This window comes from Tachyglossus aculeatus, chromosome 2, assembly GCF_015852505.1.
Source record: "Tachyglossus aculeatus isolate mTacAcu1 chromosome 2, mTacAcu1.pri, whole genome shotgun sequence".
Lineage (NCBI taxonomy): Eukaryota > Metazoa > Chordata > Mammalia > Monotremata > Tachyglossidae > Tachyglossus > Tachyglossus aculeatus.
Window position 1 is genome coordinate 111,439,123 of NC_052067.1, and position 18,703 is coordinate 111,457,825.

Below are 18,703 nucleotides of genomic sequence, written 5' to 3' on the forward strand. Positions count from 1 at the left end.
CAGATGGTTATCCATTCCTCTTCAGATCAAGAAGATCAAGAAGATCATTAACAGTAAATCCATTAATCATCTCTCTCCTCCTTATCCACTCTTCTCTCCCACTAAAGCCCAGTTTTTCTTTCTCTCAACCAAACACACTACACACTTTCCCTTTCTCATCTCTACTGCTGCCAACTCATTGATCATGGCCTCACCTCTTCTCACATTTCCTTACCCCGTCCCTCCAATCCCTTACCTTCCTTTAGATTTGCAGACTACTGCTCTTCCCACTTCAATAGCCCTTCAGAAATCATATTCTTTCTAGCCTTCCCTCCATAGTCAATCTCTTCGAATTAACATTTCCTACACCCCTTCCACCCCCAGCTGTTGGGCACTTTTTCCACCACTTGTAAACTCACAACCTCACAAGTTATATTTGTGTATTTTATATACCCAGTTATTTAAGCATGAAGGCACTAACATGCATATCCCTGCTTTCCATCTTTCTTATCTACTTTTAGTGCTGTAACCCCTGTTAAATGTAAGCTCCTGGAGGGGAGGGATGTCTACTAAATCTGTTGTGACTCAGGGGCTTAATAGTATTTTTGATTGATTGCAAAGTACATCATAAATATGTAAAAAGGAACAAAAGAGATAATCCTGATTATTAATAGGCTCTATATAGCATAAAATGTTTTTAACCCTTAATGATGTTTGACATTGGAATGGTTGAGTGAAGAGGCTTTGAGATCTACTTCTCCAGAGATCTTTAAAAACTATCAGTATATACATCTCCATCCTAGAAGGTTCACATGATAACTTGTCTTTAGTTAAGGAGCTGAACTGCAGATATTCTGAGTTGTTTTGGAGAACTGTGAGTGTACATACCCACAATCAGGAAAATGCATTATTAAATACATTCTTCTGTTTCTGCTACATAGGAAAAAAAGGCACAAATGGTGCTAAAATTAACTCAACGCAGAAATCTGAGCACTTTTTTGATACATACTACCTAGTTTTTAAATACCATCATGTGAACATGCATCAAGGAGTTTTACCAGAAAACAAAACTATTATTGATGTTTTAAGTTATAAGGCCTGGAAAAGTAATAATTATGTCAGATTGATTTCTTGTTATTTTTGGCTTTCATCTGCTTTTTGTTTCAAAGAAATTGTTATCTTGTCTAAAATGGCTCCTTTCAGTGAGCTGTAATATTACTATTAAATGAGTCAACGTATTGTTAATTTACAGGGAAGTAGACTTTCAGTAAATGTATTTTTATGCTGTACTTCTCCAGCAGGGAAAACAATACAAAAGTTGAAGCTCTTCTCTGAAAGGTAAAAATGTCTACAAATTCAAGCTTGATGTAATCTATTCTGATGGAAATGTTGATAAAAGGTGATCTAAGAGGAAAAGCTAATTTCAATGACTAATTGACTGAATGATAATAATTTTACCATCTATACTGTTTCTTACCCAAGCAAGGATCACTGAGTGATTGAAGGATAACACATCATGAATCCTCATTTCTCATAGAATGTAGCACAGATATACTCAAGCTGGATTTATTGAAATTGAACAAAAACCTTGCTTTTCATATATTTACCCCAATATGTGCCCAATCTTTTGGCATACAACAGGTTCACTCTGTCATAGTGCGTGCTATCGCTACTAGCTTTGGCTACAATGTAATACCTAAATAAGCAAACATTAATTCTGACAGTACAAGCCTGTTTTGATACAATGGAGTGTTGCGTGGGAAGAAACAGTTATGTGCATGCACATGCGTGATATCATACATGGTGAATATCCCAATGTATGGCCTTCTTAAGGAGAGTTTCTAGGAGAATGCATCCCCCATTTTATGAGAACTAGGTGTATTATCAAAGGATAAGACCACAATCTCCTATTGATTCAGACCAGCCAAGAATAAAACCCAAATCACCAGCTTCCTCCAGGTTAGGTGCCAGGATATGTTCCTTCCAGGGAGGTCTTAATACACATCCATAAGTTCACATACTAATCACATGTTTTTTAGCATATCAAGGCATTTATCAGTTGGTCCATTGACATATTCCCACTGCAAAGTACTGCTAGCACTCTGCTTCCCCTGTCCATCCTTAACCTGGTCCCACCAGTGTGAATGCTTTGTGGCCTGTCATTAGTCTATGAGCTTCTAACTTGCTCCCAAAGTCTGTCACTGATGGTTGGGCAAAAGATTGGACCCACTTGGTTTCTGGAGCTGTGCCTGCATCATCCCTAGTGCCTTCTCAATTGTTGTCACTGTTCTGCTTGATGCAGAAATGGATGGGCAACCACTGGAGATTTTTGAAGGTGGGGAGATGTGTGTGGAATTAAAAAAAAAAAGCAGATACTGGTACCTGGGTTGAACAGAGAGTTTTAGAGCTGGAGTCTGGGAGTTCAGGCACGAGACTAATGCAGTAGTCAAGGCTGGATCTGACAAGTGCTTGGACCAGGACAGTAGCAGTCTGCATGGTGTGTACGGGGATGATTCTAGAGCTTTTGGTATGATATAATTTAAAGAGTTTGATGACTGACAGAATATGTGGCTTGGAAGAAAAATGATTCTGGGATAATACCAAAGTTATGGACTTGTGAGAGGGGAAGGTAGTGGTATTCTAGACAATGTGAGCTCTTTGAAAGCTGAGATCATGTTTTACTAACTCTATCATACTCTCCCAGACATTTAGTACAGTGTTTTGCATGCATTAGCCACTCAGAAAAATGCCACTAATTGAAAAGTGATGGAAAAGTCAGATGGAGAAGGGGGCTTAGTTGGGAAGGCAAGGATTGCCATTTCAAATATGTCAACAGGACATATATAAGTACAGATTCTGAAGGCAGGGTGAAGGGTTTGACAGCGTAAGGAAACAGAGGTTGGGGCTGGAGATTTAGGTTTGGGTATCATCCAGAGAGAAGGTAGTTGAAGCAATGGAAGCAGATGAATTCTCCAAGAGATTGGATGTAAATGGAAAATAGGAGACCCTGAGCTAAGGACAGAATCAGTGAAACCAAATGTTTCCAGTGTTTTCAGGTAGTTTTTTTTTTTTTTCCGGGAGAAGGGGAGGGCCACAGTCTTAAAGGCTGTTGAAAGCTTTAGAAAGGTTAGGATGGAATAAAGTTTGTTGGAGTTGACAAGGAAGTGGTGATTGGTTACTGCAGGATATATTTGTGAATCAGGATAGCAAGGACATGTTCACTAGTAGAGCATTCTGTGATTCAGTCTAGGTGGTTGGGAGTTGCAAGGACAATCTTATAATTTGGTTTGGAGAAAAAAGGTGAAAGTTTGAGAGAATGCTTGAAAGAACTGCAACAAGAATATAAGAAATTTCCAAACTCTTCTTAAACTTATTTATATTTCTGTCTGCATAACTTTCTAGAGTCATGAATTCTTTATGCTTTATCAAACATGCAAAATGAGTCAGTGAATAAAGTGAGCTATGGAAAATTAAAGGATAATCAAATTATTTTGCACTAATGAAAAACATAATTGTTTTCTTCTTAAAAAAAAAAAAAGGTTCCAATGTCCTAATGCTTGGGGCTCCCTAGAGCCTTATCCTGACTTTAAGACACAACAGTTAGTAAGATATGGTTTATGAGCCAATCCCTGCCTAGAAGGTGAGGTGATAAAAGTTGTGCCAGAGAATTTTGAACAAAGGGACAAAGGCCTCAATTTTTAATGTATAAGGATGAAATTAATTTAGCATAGAGCTTCTATCTCACAAGACTTAATTGCAATGGAAACAAGACTTTGATTTCTGTGGACCATAAATAAGTTATTGTTGCTGTTATAAGAAACTGATGGTGTTCTATACCATGCCTATGTCTAAAGTTCAGAGGAAAATGGAGACAAATTATTTAAATAGTTCACCACCCAAATCACTGTTATTGAGGAAAATGTATTTTTTTAACTTCTGACAATAAAATGATGGTATTTAAGCTCTTACTATGCGCCAAACACTGTTCTAATCAGGATTGTCTGTTTACACATTCTAAAATCTAATGAACAGTTACTTAATTACTTGACCACCTGATTCATTCTGTCTTTCGTAGGTGCTGGATGTTGTTAAGAATAGAAAACAATTAGTTGACCCTATACTTTACATAATCAAGGATATTGTTTCCTTCTCCATCATAAAGATATTCTATTCAGTGAGAACTCCTCCCATTCAGACTAGCACACAGTCTAGTTTTGTATTCAGCTGAGTAGAGCTAGAGAATTGAAATTAAATTTTAAAGGGTGACTAATGCACAGTAGGTCCGATTCTGTTCTTGTCTCTGGCTTAAGTCTTGTTACATATTTCACAGAAGCTTTCAGTCTCAAATTTAACTTTAAGGCCAGCGTGCATTATTATTTTCAGTACAGATGTTACTACCTCTTCTATTATTTGCATTTTTACATGTTATATTTATGAAGTTAGCCTCTTTCTGATTATTGGTTTCAGAAATAGCTTTCTTGGGGCAAGATTGTAAAGGACTACTAGGTTGCCCACTTATCAGTTTAAAATGACCTATTATTCCTTATCCTTGGTCACAAGCAAGAAACAACAAAGGAATTTCACTAAGAAAAAGTTTTTCCTATATCCAAATGCCATTCTCTGGGTTCCTGGAAATGTCACTTAACTTTTAGTTCATAATATGGCACCTGCCCAGGAACTCAGTAAACTGAACAGCTTGGCAGGAAATCTTGACAGCTTGTCAAGCCTTAGGCAACTGCATGTAGTCTTTCCTCCCTGTAATTAAATATTAATTGTTGTCTATTAATGTTTAATGACGATTGTTTTGAACAATCCAGTATTTAAAGAAGAAATGAAACAAAGGGCTCCTCATTAAAAGCTGGAATTGAGTGTATCTAGACAATTTATATACAAAACTAATAATCCATCATATAGTGTCAAATGTAAAATTCACAAACTCTTGTATATATATATATATATATATATATATATATATATATATATATATATAGCCCCAACATGTGTGATATTAGCCATAACTACGTAGAACATAGAGTCCCTGCTCCACCCAGCAGGGATTAGAACTCTTCTATGAACACAGAGGCTCACCCAGAGTTTAAATAACAAAACCTAACACCTTTCCCTAGATATAAAACTGAAATCACAATAGCAGTTTTCTCATTTCAAAGAATGCCAGGTTCCCTTCCAGGAAGTAGAAAGAATAGCTCTTTGGAAAACTGACATGTAATTGTTACTTTTTCCCTCTCAGCACATTATAGTAAGAGGTAGAAAGGCCTTGGGCCTTCTCTGTGCCTCAGTTTCTTCAATTGTAAAATTGAATTTAAATGTCTGTTCTCCCTCCTAGACTGTGAACTTCATGTGTAACAGAGACTATGTCCAACTTGATTACCTTGTTGTATGTACTCCAGGGCTTAGAACAACTAGTTATTGCATAACAAATACCATTATTATTATCATTATTTTTATTGTTATTATAAATAAATTTGTTTACAAATTTGAGAACAAATAAAGCCTGAGTAGTGTTAATAAATGTGAATCTTTAAATGTTTGTACTCAAACTTCTTTATTATACCATTTGTTGCATTTGTTGTAATAACTTTGTCAACACTCATTTGTAATAGCATGGTTGAAACATCTTTTTTGGAACTTGAAGAACTTGTGAAACTGGTCAGTGGAGCAAGTAGTAACAGTTCTCAGGTTAGAAAAAACTTTCCACTGTGGTGAAATTATCTAACAGATTTTCTTATGTGGACCTAAAATAACCTCACTCTGCATATCTCACAGTAGAGGTGTCCTAACTTACCAATCTATATGTTCAATATATCAGCTAGGATGCTTTTTCCATATGAATATCATAAAGGACAATGATAATATTAATAATAATTGTGGTATTTAAAAGCTTACTATGTGCCTAGCACAGTACTAAGAGTTGGGGTAGAGGCTCGGTGTGGGCACTGAATGAGTCTGTTTGTTGTTGTATTCTCCCAAGTGCATAGTAATAATAATAATAATGGCATTTGTTAAGTGCTAACTATGTGCTTAACTGTTCCAAGCGCTGGGTGGGCGCGGAGGGGGGATATAAGGTGATCAGGTTGTCCCACGTGGGGCTCACAGTCTTAATCCCCTTTTTACAGATGAGGTAACTGAGGGTCAGAGAAGTTAAGTGACTTGCCCAAGGTCACACAGCAGACATGTGGCGGAGCCAGGTTTCAAACGCATGACCTCTGACTCCAAAGCCCGTGCTCTTTCCACTGAGCCATGCTGCTTCTCATGCTGCTTTGCACATAGTAAGCACTCAAATATGACTGAATGAATGAATGAATTCAAGAAAATCAGGTTAGAAAATGTCTGTGTCTCAAATGGGGGTCAGAGTATAATAAAAGGGGTAACAGATATTGAATCTCCATTTTACAGATGAGGTAACTGAGGCAAACTGAAGGGACATATCCAGAGTCACAACGGCAGGGATTAGTTCCCAGGTCTTCCAATTCCCAGGCCCGTGCTCTTTCCACTCTTTCTATTGCTTATTCCTACAACATGGGTCCTGGTTCCTCCCTGCAATTTTACTGTCATTAGATTCCAGTAATATCCATAGAGGCCATAGAGGGGTGAGCTTTTTGCTTCTAACGACCGTGCATGGATTACCACTTAAACAATTTCATTATACTGGAGCACTCTGTTCTCTTCCCTGCCCCCCATAAGCGTGGGTGAACTTGTTCATCTAATCCTCTGAGCAGCTCACAAGTGAGTAAATAGGATGCTTCAACTGACCAATGTGATTGCAGATTCATCTTTTTTGGGTTTCAATTTATAATTTATTAAATGCAAAAAAAGAACCCAGACTTGTTATTTTCTTTCTACAAACAACATAAAACTGAACACAGTAAAACAATTTAACGATGTGAAAAAATGGATTCGATGATCTAATCAGTACTTTTCCTATTTTATTATATGATTTTACTTAAGAGGCCTGTACAAGGCACATAGAGATATATATTTTAGGGTTTGCTTGGAAGGATTAAAGATACTTGAAGGAAAATTCATTAAAAAGTTTACACTAAGAAATATTAGTAGATGGTTTCAAAATCTTCTCTCACAAAAGATGTTTAGGTCTCTCCTTAAGGGGCTGAATATAAAATAGGGGCATGTAAACCATTTTCTAAGGTTCATCAAACTCCAAGTCCTTGATAATTGGAGTACTGTACCTCTCTTCATTATCACAACAGTTATCAAATAAATCTGGTGTGTCTCCATGGACCAACTTTGCTACAGACAATCACAGGGAGGGATCTAGGCTCTCCATGGCAGCTGCCTGAGATTGGTTGTGCCCTCCTTTCCCTGATGATATATCCCTTACTTGGGCCCTTGACAGAGACAAAAACCACTGGATTTGGGTGTGCGGGGTGTGATGGGGAGATAGTGCTCCATTATCCCTGTCCTGCCTCCAGGGAGCTCAGAGACAACTAGCCCTGGAAGATGATGTTAACTCAAACAGCCCAATACTGCCTTCATATATTCATTTATTCATTCATTAAATCATATTTGTTGAGTGCTTCCTGTGTGCAGAGCACTGTACAAAGTGCTTGGAAAGTGCAATTTGGCAACAAATACAAATATAGATTCATTTATCTAATGTAAAGTTGAAAGTGCAGATAGTTTAAATCAACCTTAAACTATGAATATTAATAACAACACTGAGGGAGGTGGAAGAAGCTCAGATGGTTATACGTATAGCAGTTTTGTGAGCTTCTGGTGGTCATGGCACTAAAGTAAGAATTTGTGATGCATACAGAGAAGAATAAGCCACAATACCTTTCCACAAGTATTTACAATATGATAAGAGTATCTTCTCCGGTAAGTGCTTATGACTACCCATTTCTGTTGGATGATTTAAATACAGCTTGACCTGGACTTACATTCCTTTTATCCCTATTCTATTGTAATTTGATTGAATATTGTGCAAGGGGGTGATCTAAGGTAGATGGATTAAATAAAAATGTTTTTATTCATTTTGGTATGAATGACTATAAACATTACAAATGCTGGACCACAACTGCTCCATGGCTTTTCTCAGCAGCAAAATTATTTAGTTAAATATTTTTTTTCCTAAGGTTTTGTCATTATTTGAATTACAGCTGGCATAAACAATTACAGTATAGGAAACTGAAATTAGCAAGCAGAAGACAGGGACATTATTTTAAGGGTAGGAAACAGTGTGGCCTAGTGGAAAGAGCACGGGTTTGGGAGTCAGAGGACATGGGGTACATTCCCAACTCCACCACTTGTCTGCTGTATGACTGTGGGCAAGTCACTTAACTTCTCTGTGCCTCAGTCACCTCATCTGTAAAATGGGGATTAAGACTGTGAGCCCCCTTTTGGACAACTTGATTACCTTGTATCTACCCCTGCACTTAGAACAGTGCTTGACACATTGTAAGCACTTAAAAAATACCATTATTAATATTATTATTATTCTTACTATAAACAGCTTCAGGAAATGCTGCATCCCAGCTGAAAACTGGGACTCAGTAGCTAAGGATAAACTAGCAAGATCTTTCAAAAAAGGAGTATGGCCTAGTGGAAGTAATCTGGGCCTAGATTTGAATTCCAGCTCTGTCACTTGCCTTTTATGTCACCTTGGCTAAGCCACTTAACTTCTCTGTGCCTAAGTTTCCTTATTTGTAAAGTGGGGATTAAATTCCTGTTCTCCCTCCTACTTAGAATGCGAGCCCCATGAGGGACAGGGGTATGTCTGACTCAAATATAGTGTGCTATGTGGGAAAACATGTAATTTAGCATACACACACACACACACACACACACACACACCCACACTATATGTATGTATTATATATATATCTATAAAGTTTTCTTGGGAAAAAATACACAAAGTGGTTTACCACTGCCTTCTTATATATATATATACATATATATATATACATATATATATGTATATATATATATAAGAAGGCAGTGGTAAACCACTTTGTGTATTTTTTCCCAAGAAAACTTTATAGATATATATAGTAGGATGACTACAGATATGGCAGAAGAAAGGGTGTTCTTTTAAAATATGTCCAAAGAGTCACTATGGATAGTAAATGACTCAGTGGCATTTGATTATGATTATATATATGTGTGTATATATATATATATGTGTATATATATATGTGTATATATATATATATGTGTATATATATATGTGTATATATATATATATATATATATATATATAACTCTGGGAATCCTTCATAGTTCAGTTCTGGATCCCCTTCTATGCTCCATCTACATGCACTCCCTTGAAGAACTCATTCACTTACATGGCTTTACCTAGCTCTTCTATGCAGATAATACCTAAATCTACATCTCCAGCCCTGATCTCTCTCCCTCTCTGCAGTCTCACATTTCCTCCTGCCTTCAAGATATCTCTACTTAGATGTCCTCCTGTCACCTTAAGCTTAACAAGTCTGAAACAGAATTCATCTTCCCACCCAAACCCCTGACTTTCCCATCACTGTAGATCGCACCACCATCTTTCCTGTCTCACAAGCCTGTAACCTTGGTGTCATCCTTCACTACTCCTTCTCATTCAACCCACATATTGAACTGATCACTAAATACCATCAGATCCAACTTCACAACATCACTAAAATCTGCCCTTTCCTCTTCACCCAAATTGCTATCATGTTAATGCAATCACTTATCCTCTACCAACTTGATTTCTATATCAGCCTCTCTACACTCCAGTCCACACTTCATCATGCTGCCCAGGTCGTTTTTCTACAAAAACATTCAGACCATGTTTCTCCACTCTTCACAAAACTCCAATGGTTGCCTGTCCAACTCCGCATCAAACAAAAACTCCTCATCACTGGCTTCAAAGCACTCAAAGCTCTCAAAGCACTCAAACACATTGACCCCTCCTACCTCACCTCACTACTCTCTTCCTACAACCAAACCTGCATGGTTTGCTAATCAAATGCTAACCTTCTCACTGTACCTCCATCTTGCTGCCACCACCATCCCGCCTCGAATCGACTGACAATTACTTTTCCCTACTTCAAAGCTTTATTGAAAGCACACCTCCTTCAAGAGGCCTTCCCTGACCTCCTGAAGTCACCATCCTGCTTCCCAATCAACTGCCAACCTGAGGGCAATTCTCAATGCCCTCCTTTCCTCTTCTCCTATTCCCTTCCGTGTCACCCTGACTCACTCTGTTCATTCACCTCCCCACCTATCTCCGCAGCATTTATGTACCTATCTGTAATTTATTTATACTAATGTCTGTCTCCCCCTCTAGACTGTAAGCTCGCTGTGGTCAGGGATAGTGTCTGTTTATTCTTATATTGTACTCTCCTAAGTGCTTAGTATGGTGTCCGGCACATAGTAAGCACTCAATAAATATGACTGGATTCATGAATGCTCTCAACTCTATACTTTTCAACTTGCTCTCTATCGTGACTGATCACAGTATTTGCTCTCACCTTTGGCAGTTCTTATTCCCTTCCCAAGTCCTGGAACTCTTTCAAATTAATTTCACCTCATCCCTCCTATTTTCAAGTCACTTCTGATATCACATTCCTCAAGGAAACTTTCCTCAAGTAATTTCCATCATCCAAAAGTTCTCTCAACTCAATAATACACTCAGCACTTGGTTACATTTGGCTATCCATTGCACTTCTGCACAAACCTTGCCACAGTCACCGCTTACTTTGGTTCTTGCTCATCTATTCATCTTTCCATGCTCCTGCTATTGTAACCTTGTATCCTCATCATAACCTTGCTTTTCTTGCTCCCTCTATTTATAACTAATTCAAGCTACATATTTCCTCATTGGATTATAAATTTCATGAGGATGGGGACTACGTATTTTATTTTTATTGTACTCTCCAAGGAACTTAATAAAGTGGTCAGCACTGTATAAATCCTATATTTCATTTTTAGACTGCGTAAACATTTATCATGAGAAACACTTGTTGGCTATTTCTGACACAGGACAACTATCTGCTTATACAGGATGATCATCCTTTAATTTCTAGATCAAGGTGCCTGGACAATCATCCAGATTTGGGATGTTCATCCAAACTCAGAATTTCTATCTCAATGTGTTATAGTGGGATGAATCCATTCATTTAATTTTCTTAATTCACAAGATAAAAAACAGAATTTTGTATCATTTTGACATCAGAGTAAGATGATTTATGGTTAATTCCTATTCCCACCTTCCTCAATTTTAATTTGATGTACAAAATAGCCTGAAGATAAGGATCTTTGACAAAGACACTGGTTCTCTTGTCATTAGTAAATAAGGTCATGTGTTTCTGCTGCACTAAGCTATTGGGTGCCAATTACAAATGTAGTACTCCAAGAAAAATAAAACAGTATCAGTTTACCATCTAAAACTGTTTCAGTGGTACCCCTCTAATTGTTGCTGAAACTGTGGTTTGGCCTGAGTCACCATCCTGCTTCCCAATCAACTGCCAACCTGAGGGCGATTCTCAATTCCCAAACCACATTTAGCTTTGTTTTTCCCCTATTAAAGTTGAAATATAGAAAGTGCCTTTACAAGGCAGAGAAAATGATTTACCAAAGGCATAAACTTACAGCTGTCCTGAGAGGATGCAGAAAGAAGGTGAGTGGAAGAAGGGAAATAAAAGGTAAAAATATCCACAAGTTAATAATAAAATGAAAATTTTTATTTGACATTTTTTTTTGCCTGTCCACTGTCTTTTTGCTTCCATTTTATATTCCCAAGCTTCTATTACAGGATTTGTCACACTGCAGATAATAAATGCTATTGATGAAAATGGAATGATTACAGGTAAATATGCACCTGTATGAGGGCGGTTCTGAGCTGAGTTCCAGGAACAACCACATAAATCCAGGAATGGGCATGTATTCCTTAATTGCAGAAATATATAATTCTAGAAACCATTTGATAAGAAATTACTGTTTGAATGGCCTGGTCATTTACAGTTAGTTCACTTACATTTCATTTACAGCAAGATAATCTAAGAAAATAACCGTAACATTCTATATCTCTGTCTTCCTTTTCTGTTTTCCTCTTACTCTATTGCTCTTTCTCCCTTGCTCACCCACCATTTGCTCCATTTTTTACCTGACCTTTCTCCTTTACTCTACCCTTTCTAGAGCCCCACAGCTCAAATTAATATAGTGTCCACTAGGAAGGATTTTAAGTACACTATCTGTTCTAAATCAGCATGAGGTGGCATCTCATACATTTTGTTGATATGCTGAAAACTGTTTAAGAGGAACAAAAATACAATTTCCACTATGCTCCATTAAGCATTTCTCCACTAAATAGTGAACCCCCTTGGCATTTGTCTTGCATAAAAATAATCCCAAAATTTATGGAGAAAGAGGAAGATTTAGGACTTTTAGAAATGGATTTTTTTGTACTGCATATTCCTAAGGAAGAAATTGAAGCCCTTAGGTGCTACTGTTCTATTTGAAATCTGTCTGACAACATGCGACCCTGGTATTTGCCTTAATTATATGTTTTATATTATTTGTTAAGCACTTACTATGTGCTAGGCACTGTACTAAGCACAAAGTAAATACAAGATAATCAGGTTGGACACAGTCCCTGCCCACATGGGGCTCACAGTCTTAATCCCCATTTTGCAGATGAGTGAATTGAGAAACAGAGAAGTGAAGTGATGTGCCCAAGGTCATATAGCCTACAAGTGGCAGAACTGGGATTAGAACCCAGATCCTTCTGAATCCCAGGCCTGTGCTCTATCCTCTGGGCCATGCCACTTCCCATGTCCCCAAAATCTACCTGTACTGGAATATTTTCCGCTTTTCATCAGGCAGATCAAATGGGTGGCCATTCTGGACCTTAGCTTTAGTCTTGAAAGTTTCAATCTTGCATATGGAAGTTTTCTTTACTTGAAGTACTCCCATCACTAGAGTTAGCAAATGACCAATTTTAAGATTTTTTATTTCATGGCTGATGCATTACTTTCTACTATAGATATGTTGAATCAGGTCTGAAAAGTATGGACTGAAGTTAACTGATCAAACTTAGCATGTAGTCATGCAATTCCCATTTTTCATTTATTTATTTAGATGAACAGGGGAATAATTATTTCCCACTTTCAGGTCTAATATTTCCAATTTGTTTTATGATTGAGGTACTTTATTTTTTTAATGATACTGGCTCAACTCTATTTCCTAACTCATTAAATCTTGCCTCTGCTTTGTACCCATGCTGTGTTCTTAGCATCCTCCGACATCTTTCCCTTGCCCCATATAGCTCTCTGTGGTGTCTCCCACATCCATACCACCTCTCCCATATTCCTATGTCCTCCCTGCCTCAGTCTGTGAATCTTGTTCCTTTTTATTTCCCAAATTTCTGTTTCTGTTATTCCATCAGTAATCCATCAACTCTTCCTATGATCCTAACTTTCTAGAGATTTGACAGATGGAAGAATAAGAAGAGTTATCCAAAATGTCTGCCAAATAGAATACTGATCCAAAGAGACTAACACATGATCCAAGAAGCAAGCTTCTTTCTTAGGCTCTTTAATACAGTTTACCATACTACATAAAGTTCTGATATTGAAAGATTCACCAAATGATTTCTTCCAGTTGTTTATGGTTATCATTACATGTGTTCCTTTCTCTGTTGTATTCACAGTAGTTAAATCAATCAGTAAACTGTATTGAGTGTTCTGTCTAAGAAGAACACTTGGGAGAGAACAATAAAGTTAGTAGATATGATCCCTTCCCCTCCAAGGAGTTTACAATGTAGTAGGCAGATAGGAACTGAAATAAATTGCAGGTAGTGGAAGTGGCCAAGCATGATATAAGCGCATGAGTATTGTGGGAAGATGGGATGGGGTAACTAAGATCTTAGGAGGTAAAGAATTAAGTGTATATGTAATGCATTAGGGAGGGACATAGACAAGGGAAATGAAATATCAATCAAGGAAGGTTTCCTGAAGGGGATGTGATTTTAGCAGGATTTTGAAAATGGAAAGTGCCATGATCAGAGTCAGAGGTAGTGGTTTCTAGTCCCAGCTCAGCCACTTGTCAACAGTGTAACTTTGGGCAAGTCACTTAACTTCTCTGTGCCTCAGCTACCTCATCTGTAAAATGGGGATTAAGACTTTGAGTCCCACATGGGACAACCTGATTACCTTGTATCTACCCCAGTGCTTAGAACAGTGCGTGGCACATAGTAAGCACTTAACAAATGCAGTCATCATCATGGCTGAGAACTCTTGGTATTGTCACACATGTAAATTCAGGTTCTTGAGGCTGGGAGAGTGTTGGGACAGTGAGTTGCTGAACTAAAATGTGGTAGAATGATAACGATTGTGGCATTTGTTAAGCCCTTACTATGTGCCAAGTCCTGTTTAAGTTGATCAGGTAAGGCACAGTCCCCATCCTGCATGAGGTTTCCAGTCTGAGTTGGAGGGAGTTGGAGTGACTTATGTAACCAAGGCCACACAGCAAAGTGGCAGAGCCAGAATCAAAACCCAGACAACCTGACTCTGAAGTCCATACCTCTTTCTACTAGGGAACACTACTTCTCCAGATCCAGGCCTCTCCCTTCAGGTGAATGAAACAGGGACAACGGTTGGAAGTTCCACATTGCTTCTCCTTGAATGGTGAGGTAGGTGAAGTTTAAAGACCAGGTGATTGAGCACCTAACCAATTGCAGTGAGGGCAGGACCAAGGTCTCAGGACATGGGTTTATGGACCCCTGATGACAGTTGCTTTATTTTCAGTCACTGTCTCCCAGCTGTCTTCACTCTGCTGTATTATCTTCAATTTTACTTCAGTGTATCTTTAAAATTGTCTTCTGTTTGTGCAACCATTATACATCCACAACCTGTAAAATCACTGTGCGGGCATCTACGGCTGTCCATTTTCTGTTTCTGTCCCATCCATTAGAAGTCTAGGGTATGAAACCATACTTGAATGATGTTATGTTGAACTGAGTTATTGATGTCAAACACTGTACTGGAATACTGTTAAAGAAACTGCTCAAAAATCAAAAGTAGCATCGAATTAAATGACACTCGTTTAGGTCTGACCGCAGTTAAGGAGAATGGACAATATATAATTTCACGGTGGACCTTTAGTTTAGGTTGAAGCTTAGTGCTATGGTAGCACACACACTACCAGTGGTCCTCCAAAGAATGTGGTGAGCATTGTGGTTTGTCATTTTCTAAGTGCTGATTGTGACATTACTGGGGATTCTCAGCCAAGCTCCTGGACCCTAGTAAGCCTATACTGGGTCCTAAAGTCCTCTATTTTCTCCTTTCTTAAGAAAGCAGGTTTGGGAACCTTCTTTTCAGTGGTCCCCAAGTTCCTCCACCCCATCACTACTATACCCTTTCGCTGAAGCCCAGGCATCTTCCTAAAGGTGAAGGGGCCATCAGGGACTAACCAGCCACCACTCTCCCGGAGTTAGAGAAAACTTGAGGAGAAAAATTCTTCCTCTCACCTCACCCCTCTGACACACAGACGCCAAGCTTCTAAAGTCCACATGTCTCCATGGCCCCTACCACGGACAGACGTCAAGATCTGAGTTCTCAATAATCTTTAATAGCATCTTAGTGGTATAACAATGAAAATAATTCTGGTTTTTCTCTAGATTTAATATTACTCTTCCCTCCCCAAGCCCCTGCCCCCTGCACCTTTTGTACTTCTCTGTAGGCATCCAGGACTCACATTCTCTCAGGGCTTCCCACGTTCCAGTGTGGTCCTTTCCAAGTCATTCGAAGCAGAGTCCCTCAGTGTCTTCTCCCCCATCAAAGGCAGGATCCTTGCTTGTCTGGAGCCCACACTTCAGGGCTTCAAACCTAAAGGTTATCCCAACCATAATCTGGGATCATTAATGATCCCTTTCTTTGCCCTGTGTCCATTTTTTAAATGATATTAAGTCCTTACTATGTGTCAGCTACTGTACTAAGCACTGGGATAAATGCAAGCTAATCAGGTTGGACACAGTCCATCATGTCCCACTTGATGGTCACAGCCTTAATCTCCATTTTACAGATGTGCTAAATGAGGCATAGAGAAACTAAGTTTATTCATTTAATCACTTTACTGAGCACTCGCTGTATGCAGAGCACTGGACTAGTGTTTGGGAGAGATTGGGAGAGTACAGTACAGCAATAAATGGGAGAAGCAGCGTGGCTCAGTGGAAAGGGCGTGGGTTTTGGAGTCAGAGGTCATGGGTTCAAATCCCAGCTCCACCTCTTGTCAGGTGTGTGACTTTGGGCAAGCCACTTCACTTCTCTGGGCCTCAGTTCCCTCATCTGTAAAATGGGGATGAAGACTGTGAACCCCCGGGGGACAACCTGATCATCTTGTAACCTCCTCAGCTCTTACAACAGTGCTTTGCATACAGTAAGCACTTAATAAATGCTATTATTATTATTATTATTATTATTAAATGGACACATTCCCTGCTCACAACTAATTTGCAGTCTAGAGTGGGAAAGAAAAACATCAGTACAAATAAGTTATATATATGTACATAAATGCTGTGGGGCTGGGAGCGGGGAAGAACAAGTCAGGGTGACACAGAGGGAGTGGGAGAAGAGGAAAGAGAGGGTTAGTCTTGGAAGGCCTCTTGCAGGAGATGCTCCTTCAATAAGACTTTAACGCAGAGAGAGTTGGATTTGAGGAGACTGGGCTTTCCAGACAAGAAACAGGATGTGGGTAACAAGGAGTGATTCTTTTAACATGGCAGTAGTTTGGATGGAGAGAAAAGAGCAGATTTTAGCTATGTTGTGAAGGTGGGACTAACAGGATTTAATGATATATTGAAAATGTAGGTTGAATGAGAGAGGAGTGACATACACAAGGTCACACAGTGCACACACATGGCAGAGCTGGGAATAGAACCCAGGTTCTCTTACTTCCAGGCCTGTGCTCATTCCACTAGGCCACACCGGATGACAGCATAAGTCTAACTGGTGTCCTCTTCGAGGTATGGAGTTCGCAAACTCTCACCTCAAGATGGCTAAGTGTCGTCTTCTCCCCCAACTACTTTCCCCCAATGATATTTCAATCAATCAATCAATCATATTTATTGAGCGCTTACTGCGTGCAGAGCACTGTACTAAGTGCTTGGGAAGTACAAGTTGGCAACATATAGAGACAATCCCTACCCAACAGTGGGCTCACAGTCTAGAAGGGGGAGACAGAGAACAAAACCAAACATATTAACAAAATAAAATAAATAGAATAGATATGTACAAGTAAAATAAATAAATAAATAGAGTAATAAATATGTACAAACATATATACATATATACAGGTGCTGTGGGGAAGAGAAAGAGGTAAAATGGGGGGATGGAGAGGGGGATGAGGGGGAGAGGAAGGAAGGGGCTCAGTCTGGGAAGGCCTCCTGGAGGAGGTGAGCTCTCAGTAGGGCCTTGAAGGGAGGAAGAGAGCTAGCTTGGTGGATGGGCAGAGGGAGGGCATTCCAGGCCAGGGGGATAACGTGGTTGATGGCGGGAGAGGAGAGAACGAGGCACAGTGAGGAGATTAGCGGCAGAGGAGCGGAGGGTGCGGGCTGGGCTGTAGAAGGAGAAAAGGGAGGTGAGGTATAAGGGGGCGAGGTGATGGACAGCCTTGAAGCTGAGGGTGAGGAGTTTCTGCCTGATGCGCAGATTGATTGGTAGCCACTGGAGATTTTTGGAGATTTCCTTTCCAGTCCTCCCTGTACTTGGCTGGGCTATATTTAAACTTCTCAGAGGGAGAGAAATCAAGGGGTGAGTCTCCTAGCTTCCTCCTCCCCCTCCTAAATGTATGAGCCAATGTGACTAGTGGCCACACTGACCAGTCAACAAAATTCAGTGACCACATTCGATTCTGCCACCTTGTGGAACTGCACACGTACAACAGACATCTCCATGTATATGATTACAAAGAGGCAGTTTGCTTTGATCCAATCTCTTGTCAAGATAAAATGGAACTGCTTGAAAATTAAAAAGACGAGGATTTTAGATAGAGTAATTATCTGAAAAATATAACTACCCAAAACCCTAAATTGAAAGAATTTACATTTAAAGCAATTATTCTTGCTATATGAATTATTTTAAAAAGCAAAGTTTTATCTTTTGAATTCACATAGATTTATCACGTTCATGGTTTATAAAGCACCTCCCTAAGAAATGTTCCAAGGTGTATTTAGCATTTCTAATAAATGTATGAAAAAATGAATATAGTACAGGTGAATATATATTCATATTATTGATTATAAATGTATATATTGATAGGAATTATATAATTTTGATACATGAAAATATTTATGAAGCTTGTGAAGATCATTGTATCTTTTCAAATGTTTTTCAATCCAATCCATAATCCAATATCATTCATTCATTCAATCATATTTATTGAGCGCTTACTGTGTGCAGAGCACTGTACTAAGTGCTTGGGAAGTACAAGATGGCAACATATAGAGATAGCACCTACCCAACAACAGGCTCACAGTCTAGAAGGGGGAGACAGACAACAAAACAAAACATGTGGACAGGTGTCAAGTCATCAGAACAATTAGAATTAAAGCTAAATGCACATCATTAACAAAATAAATGGAATAGTATATATGTACGAGTAAAATAGAGTAATAACTCTGTACAAACATATATACAGGTGCTGTGGGGAGGAGGAGAAGAAGATAGGGCTGGAGGGATGGGGAGGAGGAGAGGAAAAAGGGGGCTCAGTCTGG